Genomic DNA, 5,757 nt, shown 5'->3' with positions numbered 1-5,757 from the left:
CGAAATCAGGAGATGTTTGTAGGCCTTTGAACAAGTGACACACTGAGAGTATTCATGCTCTGCCAGTCTGTCTGGTTGGTAAGGTCCATGGTAGGTATTCCTTACCATGCTATACATAAATAAGTAGTTTGATGGATCCCTCAGGCCTTGATCCCTAGGTAGGACCTGTGATCCCTCAGGTATGATCCCTAATTCATGTTTAAGGGGGCTTGCAGCTTTTTCTGGGTAGCAGTAGTAAAAATCTTCATGTCTCTCCTATATCTGACAATGAAGCTCTTAAGACTGCTGCAGCTGGGTCGCTCTTCATTTGGGATCGTGGGGTTAATCAGTTTCTTACTGACAGCTCCATTCATATGAATATGTTTGTTTTCAGACACGTACTTGAGCTAATAAGCATTTGGACTGTTGCTTGGTTGATTCTTTTCATTACGGGCAATATGATGCTCATGCATACAATTTGTGTTATTTAGGTATTCTCTGCAGTGACTATTATTAAATGGTCTTTTTTTATCATCACACAGTGCATAACTCATTTGTCTCTCTCAACATTCCTGACTCAATACTCTCCCATCTTTTCTTGGTCTTGTCGTGCCCTTGAAACATGCTAGCTAGCTGTATGCAAAAACTAACAAGACAAATTAGAAAGAAGTCACAGATTTTCTGGGAAAAAAACAAACAAACAAACATGAGTTCTCAGAGTGACAATGATAAATGATTTATACTGGCAGGCACTCTTCATGAACACTGAATGCTGACACAGTCTGTATTCATGCTAGATAGGGGTGACCTCTAGGACCATCACTTGGTCTGTTATTTGTTCGTTTAACCTAAAAAAAATATGCTGTCTTTAACATACCAAAAATAAAAGTATTACATTGCCCCTTATGACATATGCAATAAAGGGTAATCTCCAAGTAGCCTTTTTAGTATCTGTCATTTTACAGAGCACTTCAAAAGTTACAGGGTTTTTCAAGCAGTTGTCAGACCCACTGAAGTAGATTTTGTTGCCATCCCATTGTATGTACTGGATCTTCAGCTGTGGGAAGGCGTCATTCTCCTGACCTACTGTCGCATTTCAGCTTAGTATCCTGGCCCTTTGCCTCTTTTGCCCGTGTTTGCCACATTTCACACGTGTCTGAACTGATGGTGGAAATATCCTAAGAGCTGATTGTTGAGAGCCAGTGATGCTATTTGTAGAATATTAAAAGAAGTGATTAATACACAACACAATTCAGTGAGGAAGGTGTCACTGGGCATGACTGTAAACAAGAAACCTCATATGGGAAAGAAATAGGTGTTATGGCCCTAAGGGCGCTAATGGGCCTTAATATTCCTGACCAGCCTCACCCAGTGCCCCCACCCAAACCCCTGCCCGTGGGCACAGCAGCCCATTTAAGCTCAGTCTGGGACCTTCAGGGTGGTGGGGTGGTGCTGGTCTCTAGTTCAGCTATAGCTCTGCCTTGCCATGGACCCCACTGATCTGTGGGCTGACTTTCTGGCTTGACTTTGGGCATGTCTTGTCACTATGGACCTGCCTGTCAATCACTTGGCCTGATTCTGACCTGTGGATTTACTTCCTGGCTTGACCTGCGACCTGCTTCCTCACCACAAACTCAACTGAGGATCTGGGCTGTTGGTTGAACCTGGTCCCCACCTGCGGGTCTGCCCTGCTCCCCTTGCTGGGGTCCTGTGGGGCTGGCCCCGGGTGGCTGCTGGCGGTGGTATCGCTCCCTGCCCCATAGGGAGCAGCTGGCCCTTTCACACCCCCAGTGGGCAGCTGCAGTTTAGAAGCAGTATGAATGGGGTGTGCACCAAATGAAGTCATCAGTGTCAAAGGTACTTGACTCTAGGATTTCAGAAGCCTGAGGTAAGTAGGTCTTTTTCTGATATCACTTATGTGGCTTTAAATCAGCAGTAACTCTGCTGAAGGTAGTGGAACTATCCCCCTATGTAAGAAGTGCTGCTAAATTACATTTTCAGAGGAAAGAAGGGGAGCCTTAAAAAAAGGAGTATGGAGACAACGTTAACAAATAGCCCTAGAATTCAGGGAACTAAGGACACTTATGACCTGTGAGTCTGTAGTAACGTATTACTAAAACATTAACAAAACTTGAACAGCAAGAAACTGTAAACACCTTATCAAATCATGATTCTTGGATCTGCGAATTCTATTTCATGTTCTAGCAAAAATAAAGATCTGTCTAAGGCTTTACTAGCGAGGATTGGACCTAGTACGCTTTTTCTTTTTCTCCTAGGAAAAATGATATTAGAAATGGGCTTAGGAATTCACATCTGGGAGAGGGCCCTGCTTGATAGTTTCTCAGCTGTTCTGAGCTGCCTAAGCAGTGTAGAACACTCTGGCCCATCACCTCAGTATTGAAGTAAGCTTATTGGGATCTAGAAATTCTTTCTTCAAAGTCCATGCATCTGACTGTGTGCATGTTTATTTTCGGCTGCTATTTATTTCCCAGTTTCTGTTCTATTTCAGTTATATTGTCAAAACCTAATTCTGATGAATTAGCTCTGGCTTTGACCCCTGAAGCTTCAGCCGTGCAGTATCTGAAACCTGTACATGGAAAAGCAAAGTATTCTAGTCCCTTAAAAAAGGCAAGGGAAGGATTAAGAATTAACTGGCTAAAGAGTTCATAGGTATAGAGTAGAATGGGGATTTTTTTTTTTTCTTTTTCTCTCCCCAGAATGTACTAGGTGAAGATCTGTAAGAATAGAAAAAGCTTAAATGACCTGAAAGGAATCAGGCAGTGTTACAACTGCAGTTTCCTTATCTAGATCTCAGAATACTGTCACTTTTGCCTGCTCATCCCTGGTGTTCACAGCGGGGTCATCCAGGTTGAATCAAATATTAAAATACGGCTTTTTCTCTTCCTTGTCTGAAAGCAAGTTCTCCTAGGGTTGGAGGTACTCTTAAGGTTACTGTATTTGTTCATTTGACAAACCTTAAAGTAGTGAGGAGGAAATGAATACTTGAAATCCTCGCCCTATGTGGGCGTAGAAACAGAGAAGCCTGGCTTAGCCACACTGACTGCTTTTCCTCTCTCACGCTGAGAAAACACTACACAACTCATTCACTCTCTACATTCTACCCACTTTCTTATTTACAACACTGGAGAAGTGCCTTCTGTATGTTAATGCAGAAGAATTGAGCCCTAAAAATGTGGTGTATTCCTGACACGAATATTAAATAAAGTTAGAAATAAATTATATTGAAGTGTCTGGCTTTATATCCGCTTAGTATGTTACTATTCCTGCCTTGGAGCAATTGTATGTGTCCATACTGGAAGCTCATCTGATACAGCAGTATGTGCATGTACATGTGTAGAAGAAGCCTTCTGCTGATTCACAATATATCAGTCAGTGTTAATTTTAAGTAGTAAGGATTAAAACTTTGGGAAGGTGGATGTTGCGGTGCTCTTTATCTTTACTTAAGCTAGGACATGGCTCCAGACTATACATGTCTTCTATTCTCAGCCAATGGATTTGTTCACAGAAATAGGAAGCTAAGATACTCAGATACCAAAATTATTTGGTGTTATTCATACTTCAAGTAGCAATGAGTTAATATTCTTATTTAAATGTTGTTTCTGGTACACCCACCCGTGTTATCTGTATTCATGCATACATTCTTCCCTAATGGAACATCAGGTCAGTATGCCAAATGCAGCTGTACCTGCTGGCTTTAATGCAAACTGGTGTTACTGACTATAGGCTAAGGAGACTGATGTGTCCTGTTCCATATGAATTTTTTGACTCCCTGGTGACAAAGGGTACAGTATGAATAATATTTGTATGTCAACATGAGCTTCTATGTGTGTCTTCATTAAGTATTCCAAGGCATTTCTCATCTTCAGATTTTGGACAGCAGTATGGGATGTAGATTTGCTATATGGGTGCCCTTGGCATTCATTTTAATAGAAGGACAATGACTAAGGAGGAATAGCCATCCCTTTTTGTGTCTGGCTGGGGCCCCTCATGAGCAGGTTTGAAGCATGTCAGAGGATGGGCTAATAAGGAAGTTGGGAGTGATAATGTCAGTGCTGAGGGCTTTTTTTCTAGGTAGGTTTCCCTAATTAGACCTTTAAAGTTGGCAGTTTCCCTGAGAACTAAATACAACAGGGAAATAATATAATGTGCTTAAAATTCACCTAGCTTCATGGACAACTCTTTAGTTCTGCTCACCAGAAGGGTCAGAAGTCTTCCCCAGCGAGGTACCTGGGTGTTCCTCAAGCGCAGGGAAGCGTTCAGACACTCTAAAGCCAGTTTTGCTGGCATCTAACCATCTGGTCCCAACTCACCCAGCAACAGAAGGGCTAAAAGCTGTCACTCTGAATAACATTACTGCCTACCACTTTGGCAAGTTGAGTCTGAATTTAACTAAAATTACAGCTTGCAGCAAGAATATTTATGAACTAGGAAACCCTCCTGTGAGTGTATAAGGGCAATTTTATACATATATATATGTATATATATATTTCCACACCCCCTTCCTCCTATCTCCATGTAAGCAGCGCAGCAATGCGGCCACCCTGGTTGCCTAGGAAGCCGATTGCTGCTCCTAAGGGATCTCTTTAAAATTCCAATCCAGATTCTAGTCAGGTTTGTGAGACCCTGGGAATGGAGCTCTTGAAGTGGTGGGTACTTTCCATTTTTTTCCCTCTCCTCAGCTCCTCTGGACTGAGAGAAGGCAGCTGTGCTGCTTAGCTAGACAGAGCAGCTGGACTTGGTTACCCCTAGAACCAATTAAGTGCTGTAATAATGCCTTGCCTTATTCCGGGGAGGCAGAAGGAGCTGTTTGGGATCATAAATGATACTGGAGAGTAGTTGTGTATGGATGCAGTTATTTTAAGGGTTGTTCTTGAGGCTTTTTCTAAGCACCTGCTGCCTCTTTGGGCATTTGTACTTTCATCTGAGTTGTTTGAAATGCAAATAAAAGCAATGATACATATTCAGACAATCTGAGACCTGTGTTTCAGAGGACTATGCTAAACCCTTTGTGGAATTTCTTTTCAGAAGCTAATCCTAGTGGAAAATTACCAAATGGAGCTTTAAATAGGTGAAATAATAAGCTAGCCAAATAGTGCACCTACTAGGGTGGCAAAGGTAGGGTGCTCTCTCCAAATTGGTTTCCATCTCATAGCCCTACACTGCTCACTACTATTTGGAGAGGCAAAGCAGAGCGATTTAAGAGCAAAGTTCCTTAACATTTAATTTTGGTTTAGGGCTGTTGTTCAAGAAGTTGTCTGCCACATCTCATCATATGTGCTATTCAAACTTAGATAGGTGTTCAGAATAACACCTGGATAAAAATCTATGAATAGAAGAACTGATTATCAATGTAACCAATACTCATGAAAAGAGATCTTAGATGGTAACAAAAGCTAGAGTTCGAGTCACTTGTTTATGCTCTCAAATGAGTGTAGGATCTTAGTTAAAACTGCTTTGAAGTGTGAATTATGAACAGGAGCTCTTTGATCAGAACTCGTGTATGATGTGTCATAAGGCATTAAGCCAAAAAAAGAAGCCACTTAAGCTTCCTTTCTAGTGGCACTGAGTGAAATGAGAGCTATGGTTCTCATACTGTGTCTTATGCTGGCATGTCCATACTGAAGAAATTTGGCTACAAAGACTATTGCTGAACCTCTGCAGAGTGGAAACAGGTGTTTGGTTTTCTGTTGGGGAGAAATCAGCAATGCATGGTATGGGTATTTTCTTAGCATACTCATAAAGTCTATTTATATTGCA

The sequence above is a fragment of the Platalea leucorodia genome, assembly GCF_965183815.1.
Source record: "Platalea leucorodia genome assembly, chromosome: 8".
Taxonomy (NCBI): domain Eukaryota; kingdom Metazoa; phylum Chordata; class Aves; order Pelecaniformes; family Threskiornithidae; genus Platalea; species Platalea leucorodia.
Note: the sequence above shows the minus strand (reverse complement) of the source record.